At 40.0% G+C, this 10285-nt stretch overlaps 1 long non-coding RNA gene across 3 annotated transcripts; it reads right to left on the bottom strand.

The window, feature by feature from the left end:
• Positions 1-247: 247 nt before the first annotated feature.
• LOC138223329 (uncharacterized) lies at positions 248-9507 on the bottom strand. Of its 3 annotated transcripts, XR_011181757.1 has the most exons (6): positions 9237-9497; positions 7999-8106; positions 3706-3753; positions 3500-3565; positions 2542-2601; positions 248-953 (listed from the first exon to the last, which is right to left on the bottom strand). It is a non-coding gene; the product is annotated as an uncharacterized lncRNA (long non-coding RNA). The 3 variants fall into 3 exon arrangements; XR_011181756.1 differs by lacking the exon at positions 248-953 and having other exon boundaries at positions 960-2601; positions 9425-9507; XR_011181755.1 differs by lacking the exon at positions 248-953 and having other exon boundaries at positions 960-2601; positions 9237-9495.
• Between the last annotated feature and the right edge of the window lie 778 nt (positions 9508-10285).

The raw sequence follows: 10285 nt of genomic DNA, 5'->3' as shown, positions 1-10285 counted from the left end.
AGTAGCAGGCCATGAGGTGGCCAGAGCAGCTGTGGGCGAAGAGGCCGTCCTTGGGGCAGATCTGGCAGATGACGCAGAGCTCAGGGGCGCTCGGGGTGAGACGCGTGGCCAGGCGGCTCTCAGGAAGCTGCTCCTGACCGAAAGTCTAGTTTCCCCTCCCACTCATCACTGCGCCACGCTGCCCCAGCCCTGAGCAGAGCTCCTGCTCTCCCTCTCCTCACTGCACAGCCCTTAGCAGAGCTCCTGCTCTCCCACCCTCCCTCTCCTCACTGTCTCCTCACTGCACGGCCCTGAGCAGAGCTCCTGCTCTTCCACCCTCCCTCTCCTCACTGTCTCCTCACTGCATGGCCCTGAGCAGAGCTCCTGCTCTCCTGCCCTCCCTCTCCTCACTGTCTCCTCACTGCAGAGCCCTGAGCAGAGCTCCTGCTCTCCCACCCTCCCTCTCCTCACTGTCTCCTCACTGCACGGCCCTGAGCAGAGCTCCTGCTCTCCTGCCCTCCCTCTCCTCACTGTAGGTTTCCCGGTGGGGTTGGGAAGGAAATATAATTCATATTAATTAGTGTACCATAAGTTAACCTTGGGGTTGGGGGTTTCCTTGCGGGAAAGTTGTTATAAGAGCCAGTTTCCCACTGATCACTCTCTGTCCCGCCTGGGAGTGCACTCCTGGTAAGATCGCTGTCTCTGCTGTGTGCTGATCTTTGTTGTATATATCCACTATCATTTAGTATTTGGGTTTAAAATAAGATTGTGGAGTGGGAGCTGTAATCATATAATTAAAATAAGTTTGGTTATCTGTGATGTTTTTTTTGTGGCTCTTTAGGTCGACCCTTGTCAGATGAACAAGGAGGAGCCTGTCTCATGTGGGCTTTACTTTTTTACCGTGCTCTCCTGGTCTGAGTCATTTATCTGATTCCACAACACAACGCAAAGGAAGGGCAGTGATGGTGGTGAATCTGCACAATTGAGATGAATATAAAACAGGATTCAGATAGATTCTCTGAAGCAAAGATAATGTTGGGAGGAGATTTTAATACTGTACCTAATGAGTCTTTAGATAAAAGGGTTAATAGTAGTTTGGAGTCAGTGGAATTGGAAATCTTGTTTGTGGGCTTGGGGGTAATTGATATTTGGAGATGTCTGAACCCGTGAGTAAGACAAGAATTGATCTGTAGTTGATTTTGAAAGAATTAGTCCAACTATTGATGTTAACACAAGTCCAGCAGTTTTAACTGATCACAAGGGAATCTTTTTGTACATCTGGTCCTTTGAAACTAAAAACTAAATTTACTGGAAGTTTAACAAGAATCTCTTGGATGATGAACAATTTGTTAAGGATGCTACTTCAATTCTTAGAGTTATGAAGAAGCTTTACGGGATAAATCATTTTCTAGGAATTGGGAATTTATTCAGTTTAAAATAAGAAAACATGCAATTAAAAGTAGTAAAGATTTAGTTAATTCTAAAAGAATTAAAGAAGATACTATTATTAAATAAATAGTTGACCTCACTCTACCCATAAGAACTTTTACCATGGTATACTGTAGTACTCTGTGGTACAATACGGTATGTACCATGGAACACTGTGATGTGTACTATGGTACTGTCATAGCGTACCATGGTACATCTTTGGGTACACTATGGTACATTCATTGTACCATAGTGTACTATGGTGTGTACCATAATAGTTCCATGGTACATTTAAGGGTACACTGTGGTACACTTATTGTACCATAGTCTACCATGGTTTGTTTTACCACTCTTTGACAAATGAATGTACTGTAACTGAGTGTGGTAGACAAAACGCATACAAATCAATGACCCGTTAAAAATGTCATGAACCTCTCTAAAAAGATAATGATGTTTGACTGTCGCCATATTGCAGACACATAGAGCCTGAGCATTGGTTCATATGTCCCTCACAGCTAGGAATTAGGCTACAGAAACAAAAACAATTTGGATAAGGATCTCAAGGATGTTTACTGTGAAGTTTTCACTTAATTTACAAATGAACATGGAAATATAAGTAACAGAAAAATAAATAAGTATACACTTACATAAATAACATAAATACGAATTATGTTCTTAAAATAAAATATATATTTTAAATCTTTTTAAAAAATAAGACCTACTTCCAAAAAACACCTAACATCCTCATTTGCAGTTTGTAGGACTGACTCTCCAAATCTAAGCACTTTTTGGAAAGCAAAAAAAATACTTAAAAATTTGTGATGCTACAGCTTGGGTTCCACTGAAAAGATTTAAGTTTCCCATTTACATCCTCGTAAGCAAATGCTGAATTGGCCCACAGGAGGCCCCAGTCCCTGACACTTTGTGTGAGATGTGTTAATAAGCGACAGTTATATGAGCAGTGTCCAATGATGTAGTGGTCTTGGTGTAAAGAAGCGTCTTTCAGGACCCTGACGGCACAATCTGGGAAGAGTGAGGAATACACAGGGAAAAAAGCATGCAGGGGTCAGGAATGAAAACGGGTGCGTCCATGGTGTGTAGGTGTTCTGGGGGGTGAGTCCAAGGCACACTGACCTAAAGGGAGTCCAAAGGGAAATCCAAGATGAGGCAAATGTCCAGAGCCGGGCGATCCATCTGAGACGAAGACAAACGGGATTAAAAACCGGAGCGGGATCCTGTGGAGGGTCGGGGGGAACAAGGGGGGAATGGGACCAGACGCTCCAGGTCCCGGACTCGCCTGGTACAGGAACCAACGCAGAGCCAGGAACAGAGTGAGCGTCTGGCTGTTAAGATGGGCTGGAACAGGGGGCAGGTGCACAAAATCAACTCAGAAGTGAAAGAGCCAGAGCAACCTTAATGGGGAGGGACTACAATCATGACACTTGGGCTTTGTCGTTCCAATAAAAAACTGCTTGTCTAGAAACCGTTTTGTTTTTGGAACACATCCTGGCACAATATACTTTAACAGCTCAAGTAGATCTTTTGTAGCTGCTGTTGACAATTTGTCTCAAGATAAATGCCATCATACTGTAAGTATTAGGAGTGCACCCATGGTCAGATATGACACAGTGTAGATCTTTTTGTCCGGATTGAAAGAGGCATGAAACAAGTTTTCCTGTTGGGACATGGCGGACTTTTATATCCTTGCATGCAGAGAACAGTCTATAGACCAAACTAAAAAGACAAGTATTAAAGAATTTTCCAGATGGAGCCACACAAAACACCTAACAAGGTGTACTGCATTACTGGTAGCTGGCAGCACAAACTGAACTATGATGGCGGTTGAGATGACGATGATATTATTGTCCCACGTGAGATCTTGTGTTATTTCAGGATTGGAATATACACACCTGTATGTCGTCATTATGAAAATCATCCTCATCAGTTGGGGTGTCATCAGATTCTTCTCCAATGTTCAACACATTAATCAATCATGACAGCATTTTTTCTAATAATAGCACGACTTGCATTTTGACTCGGGGTGTCTAGTTAGAGAAACATTTTTGTTATTTTAGGATTGTAATTTACACACCTGTAAGTCGTTATTATGAAAATCATCCTCCTCATTTGGGGTCTCATCAGATTCCTCACCACTTAGCTGCAATATTAAACACATTTGTTAGTCACATCAAAATCTTCTCCACTAAAACACAACTTATATTGTGATCGGGCTACTGTATGTAGTTAGTGAAACTCAGTTCAAAGCTTTTTCTTTTTTTGGGATTGAAATATACACACCTGCATGTTGTCATTTTCAATCACATTGTCTGATTCCTCTTCACTGTGCTGCAGTTAGAGACAAATGTCTAATTATTAACAAATCAGCAAGCTACATATGCCAGCAACATAATTAACACTAGGTAAGTTAAAAACTTCAGTAATGTACAGTGTATCCATACAGTAGATTTTAGTACTAAGGTATGTTAACAAAGTTATATCTTTCTTCTAACTTTAGACTGCGACCCCTTCGTAGTAGTCTAAGGTTCATTGTATAGGGTTAAGTGAGTTACAGCATGTCAGCTTCTACAGATGAACAAGTAATAGATTTATTCCATGCTGAAAAAAAGAAGAAAGAAAACACAACGTTTCGTCCGTGGAGCCTTCTTCAGGTGTGAACACCTGAAGAAGGCTCCACGTCCGAAACAATGTGTTCTCTTTCTTCTTTTTTCAGCATGGAATAAACCTACTACTTGTTCCTTTGCAGCCTACGCATGCTGACGCAGCTACCCACCTGAACTACTATCTCCTACAGATGACAAGGCTGAACTCACTGAAATAAGAAACAGGCTGACAAGTACAGTGGAGACGCAAAGAAATTCGGAAAAGGACATTGTATTAAGAAGAGAAAAGTGTTGAACAATGAGTCCACTGAGGTATGCCAATTAAAAAAAAAACAATTAACATTAACTTAAACCAACCACTTTATTAGAAAAACCTACCTTGAACCTTCACTCACTGGCCACTTAATTAGGCAGGCCTACATCTACAGTACCTTATAGGTGTATAGCTTTTATTTATTTGAGATGTAATCATTTTCTTGTATTTGGTTGTCAATGCGTGACCTGAACAACTGTAGTTAAACAAGGAAGAACAACTATGTTAAACAACAATAGCCTCTATTAGTTCAGGTGGGTAGCTGCGTCAGCATGCGTAGGCTGCAAAGGAACAAGTTATAGGTTTATTCCATGCTGAAAAAAAGAAGAAAGAGAACACAACGTTTCGGCCGTGGAGCCTTCTTCAGGTGTGAGAGAGACAGGGCAGTAGGCAAAGGTAAAGTTTTGACCCTGGGGCACAGCTATGTCACAATGTCACTTTCATCCCCAAAAAGCCTAGTGACCCATTTAAAAGCATAGCATCATAAACAGTCATATCATCATTTAGTCTATTTTGTTCAGGTAAATAATATTTTTCTGCTCTCTTTCTCTCGTTAGCTGAAGTAAAGGTTGTGTTCACCGAGAAGACCCAAGCAGAAATCAGAGCCTGTATGAGACAGAAGCTACTTAATGCAGCAAAGATTCTGAAAGGTCAGTGTGGTGTGGGCCAGCAGAACCAGCATCATGAACTCGAGCCAGTCTCCATTTAAATGCCCTGTTCCCTTTAACTTCAGCTGTGAAATTATTATTATTGTTGTTGTACGTTTATTGTTATGATCATATTCTGTATTGATGCACGTATTAATACATTTGGAGTTAACCGGTTAATGAATCGTGTGTTTCATTCCAAACCCTAAAATGTTTTAAATAGCCTGTACATTTTATGTTGGCTTTCTATTTTCTCTGCTATCTTTTTCAGGATAAATAAAGTGGGCCTATTTATCTATCAATCATATTTTAATAAAAATGGTGTTATGTACCATGGTACCCCTAAAAGTACCACACTTGTACCATACAGCTGTCAAAACATCAATGTACCACAACACCTTAAAAGTACCATGGTATACAGTATATGTACCATGGTAATCCTACTATGGTACTGTCAAAAATACCAGGGTACCATACCATAGTACAGGTGCCATAAATGTACAATTTCTTATGGGAAGTTTTGTTCCAATTTAAAAATATTAAAAAAATAGATTTAATATAATATAATGCTTGCACCTATACTATCAGTACAGCTGTACAGCACATTCCCGGTTTGTTTTGTGGGGGTATCGGGAGATGATTCAAATTAATGGAGGCTCTATAGTTATGTTAAAGGGTGATTTAAGAACGCAAGTGAAAGGCTAGTTTTAAAAACACTGCCGTGTTGGCAGAAAGGTTCAGTTCAGAGATAAACGAGACGCTTTTCCGAGCCGGACTCAAGGTGCTCGTCTGTCCCCGGACCTCCCTATCGGGTGTGAGGGACACCGGGCAGCGGCCTTGTCTGTGAGGAGAGTCCGCTGTCCTCACACCGGGCTGTCTCCGCCGTACCCGAGTGTCTAAAAATATTGATTCCAGACCAGAGCTTGTAAAACTCAAGTATATCGTGGGATGATTAGGAGAAAGGACACAAACACGTTTATCGTATTATTTTTTTCCCACGATTTAAAGTTTGTTTATATATGATTGGGTTTCTTGGAGACAGATCTGCATTTTTATTCTGGATTCTGTTTGAATCCAAAACTTTTTTTAAATTCGTCCACTAAAATCACTCTAACGGCACATCCAGTTATTTGTTTTAAAAAATATATTTTTTCAATATGGCAAATTTTACCGTTCATTTAGAGAATTTCTGTAGGTTTTTTTTTTTCTGAAGTGATCCCAGTTTATTTGTGGAAGGTTTTTCCTCGCCTCAGAAATGAAGCGTCTCTAAATATGTGACGGTTGTGTTTTTTCAGTTCTATAAAAAGCGCGACCTACAGTTAAACGAGATTTAACTGATTAAAATAAGTTTTTAAAAGCATTAACATCCAAAGCCAACATACTGAACAAAAAGCTGCAGTAATCTGCATTTTGTAGACATTTTGTAATCTACTTCCGGGTGCTTAACTGATACTAAAAATAAAGTATATTTTAACTTAAAGATTTTAAATTTAAAGTGAACTAAAGGACTTTTTCAGAGCTGCTTATTCTTTGTCTAAATAAATACAGTTTTGAACTGTATTATTGCTACTAGTGGTAGGAATTAATGGAAACATTTTCCTTCAATATATCGTTAATGAGTAAAACACTTTATAGAGACGTGGTTAATTTGATTAAACTATTACGTTTTTAATTTCTTAATTATACACTGTTGGAATGTCTCTGTTTTAGTAAATATACAAATAGTAAATAATATATTGTTAAATATTTGTTTTATATCGGGTACTGATTCAAATATTTCACTCTGGAATAATACATCAACGTATTAAAATGTAATTGAAAATATTTTGAGTTCTGTGGAAAAATGTTTTGTTTTTGTATTTGTTAAATCACAATTTCTATCAACTGCATTTAATAGAATATTGCTGTAAAAATCATTATTTCTTTAAAGAAATGCAATAAAAAGATTATTTTCCTTTATATTGAGAAGTGATGGCTCCCAAGTGCAGAGAGGACTTGAAACACTGATAGCTGATGTGTGGTGAGCGTTCTGGCGCACTATGGCTGCCGTCGCATCATCCAGGTGGGGCTGCACATTGGTGGTGGTGGAGGGGAGTCCCCATTACTTGTAAAGCGCTTTGAGTGGAGTGTCCAGAAAAGCACTATATAAGTGTAAGCAATTATTAATTATTATTGTTATTATTTTGTACAAAAGAATATTAAAAATGCTTTTTCATATCTCTTTCAGACTAACATCAGATTTGTAGTATTTCTGCCTGCATAGACATCAGACCTTGCTGCACAGAAAGCTTTAGTTTTATATAATTATTTTCTCCTTCTTGCTTTCAGCAACAGGGGAAGCAGAACTGGGCATTTGTTGACAACATACTGAAAGTTAACTACCCAGGTAGACATTTGTTTTGATGGAGGGAGTAAAGAAAAAATATTTAAGAGATCTGTAAAAAAGATTTGCTATCCAAGGTCTTGGCTGTAAATTGTATTTAAAACTTAAACTCCAAGATTTGATTAAAAAAACTTCACTTTGTTATAGGATTGGATTATATTAGCAGTGTTTACTTTTCAGTGCCCACTCAGGGGGTGGTGTGGGTTGGCAGTGGGACAGCCTTTCCCCTGCAGGCTTCTGTCAATCAATCAAGGTTTATTTATCAAATGCACAACAATACAGCATGCAGCAGTAGTTGCGGGTGTAACGAATACGAATACCCCTGCGTATACAGGGGATCTCAGCCTCCCGGGCTGAGGGAGGTCTACTTTAGCTCAGATGGCAAGTTCGCTGTTGTGTGACGCCGGAGACCCAGGTTCGAGTCCAGGCAGTGAGGGACGAACGGGCAGGGCAGGAGCAGCAAGGGTGGAAACCCCAAGAACCGTTGCAATGCAATACACCAGAGTAACAGAGACACATGATGCTTACAGTACTCAATTGAACACATACCCCTGCACAGTGGAATGTTAATAAGATCCTATTGGTTATAAATCCATTTCTTTTCAGGGCAACTAAAATATCGCTCACCTCTACAGTTCAGAAGGTATGGACTGAGGTTTGTGATGACATCACCAACTACTGTACTGAAGTCTCTTAAAGTGACAGAACAGCCATCAGCAAAAGTCTCCAGCCCGGCTGCAGAACCAACATAACAAACATGAACAGTGCAACACAAATAAAACTGTTTACACAGAGCGAGTCAGGATGTGGTGAAGGTTCATATTTTTTCTACATGTCCACATCTTCGTGTTTATTTTTGCTATTATACAGACGACTCCAGTAAAGAACTGCCAGACCCAGACTGCTGTCCGGCTGTTCAGTTTTCAGCGGCGCTGCCATGCTGTTTTGACCACAGTGTTGGTGTGGTGGGTCCAGGTTAAGTCCTCTGTGATGTGTACTTGGGTAAAAGACAAAGTAAAATAATTCAGTTCTGTACAGATCTCAGAGAAGCATACCCAAGTGCTGAAGCGAAGCAGCTCGACTGGTTACTTCACACCCATGGGTGGTGGTGTGGGTTTTGTATCCAGTGTCTGACTTACAGGGACTGTGGCTGACTGCCCAGAAATGAGTCTAAACTGTCTCATTGTGTTCTGTATATGACAACAAACTTATGAACCACTCATAAAAATGTGTCCTTTTCATTAAAATAAAGACATTTCCAGCTTCATTACTTAAGAGCCATGTGGTTTTTGTTTTGTCTTACAGAGTGGTTTTTGTTTGTAAGCCATAGCTTTGGTGATCAAGGTTTTACACTGACCAAAAACTCCAACATATGTGTAGCCTGGCAAAGCATAACCAGCACAGGACACAAATATATCTTTGGAGTTCTTTATTTCCAGGTAAGTATGGTGCCTGATCTGTTTTGTTAGTTTGGGAACTGATAAAAAAACAAAAAGAAATGAAAAAAAAAACACATTTTAGTTTGACGGTAAAAAACACATTTTAGTTTGACGGTTTCAAGATTCTTGTTTTTCCATCTAACCGTTAGAAAATCACATCTACACTGAACAAAAAATGAATTACATTGCAGTTTAAATTGAAATAACTCGCCACGCAACGCGAGTAAAAATAGGCAACTCAGGCTGCGCAGGTCACCTCTCGGCTCTACCCTCACTGAGAACTACATTACAACGGAAAATTGAATAATACTCTTACAATGGCATACACTTGGCAAACGGTGCTATACCCATTTCACAACTAAACATAAGTCTCGGTAAAGTATAAGGAACATAAAATACAAGGAACGTAGAAAAAACATTACTTACAAATGAGTAAACAGATTTTCCTAGCCCGAGTAGATGTCTAGAAATTCAGGCTACGGCTTCAGTCCACTCGGTTAAAATATTACATCCATTTTACTAATCTTGACTATGAAATACACCTTTATACTCGTTAATACTTTTGATTTGAGACCTCATTTAGAGTGTAAATAGGAAAACAACACAGTATTTACCATTACAACTCTCTGCAGCAGTTTGTTGTTTTTGAAATTCACTGGCAGAAACTAAGAGACACCGCTATCTAAGAGGCAGCGCCATCTACCGGATGTGGCATAACAGACAGCTATTCACCACCAGGTCACACATAGATACTGTACTTTATTGATCCTGTGAGGGAAATTGCAGTGCAACAGCAGCTTAACACAGACAACACTGTAACGAATGATACAATAATAATACAATACAATCAGTACAGTGAAGAGTTACTGACAGTCCAGAACACACAAAGAACAATCCAGAACACTACAGTACACAAAAAAGTCGTATTGCACAATATGAATATAAATATAGATGTATTGCACAGGTCCCTGGCATATATTGCCCAAAAGCGGTTGTAAACGGGAAAAAGAAAAAGAACAGCTGTATCAGTTTATTGTTCAGTCCAGAAACAGGTCACTGTCAGTGTTGCCTCTGCCAATTGTAAATTGTGTCCTGGCCGGTGTCCTGGCCAAATTTCCAATTGGCCCTTACCAATCATGGCCTCCTAATAATCCCCTTCTATGAATTGGCTACATTACTCTGCTCTCCTCCCCACTGATAGCTGATGTGTGGTGAGCGTTCTGACGCACTATGGCTGCCGTCGCATCATCCAGGTGGATGCTGCACATTGGTGGTGGTGGAGGGGAGTCCCCATTACCTGTAAAGCGCTTTGAGTGGAGTGTCCAGAAAAGCGCTATATAAGTGTAAGCAATTATTATTATTATTATTAAATCTACATGAACTCAAGCCTCTCCCAGACCCTGAGAGGACTTCAGCCCGGTGAAGCTTACTGAGGCGTCCTCTCAGCTGCAGCAGGTGAAGACCACGGCCTGGAT

This window comes from Lepisosteus oculatus, chromosome 16 (assembly GCF_040954835.1).
Source record: "Lepisosteus oculatus isolate fLepOcu1 chromosome 16, fLepOcu1.hap2, whole genome shotgun sequence".
Taxonomy (NCBI): domain Eukaryota; kingdom Metazoa; phylum Chordata; class Actinopteri; order Semionotiformes; family Lepisosteidae; genus Lepisosteus; species Lepisosteus oculatus.
The sequence above is the reverse complement of the archived record's forward strand: the minus strand, read 5'-3'. Positions and strand labels throughout refer to the sequence as shown.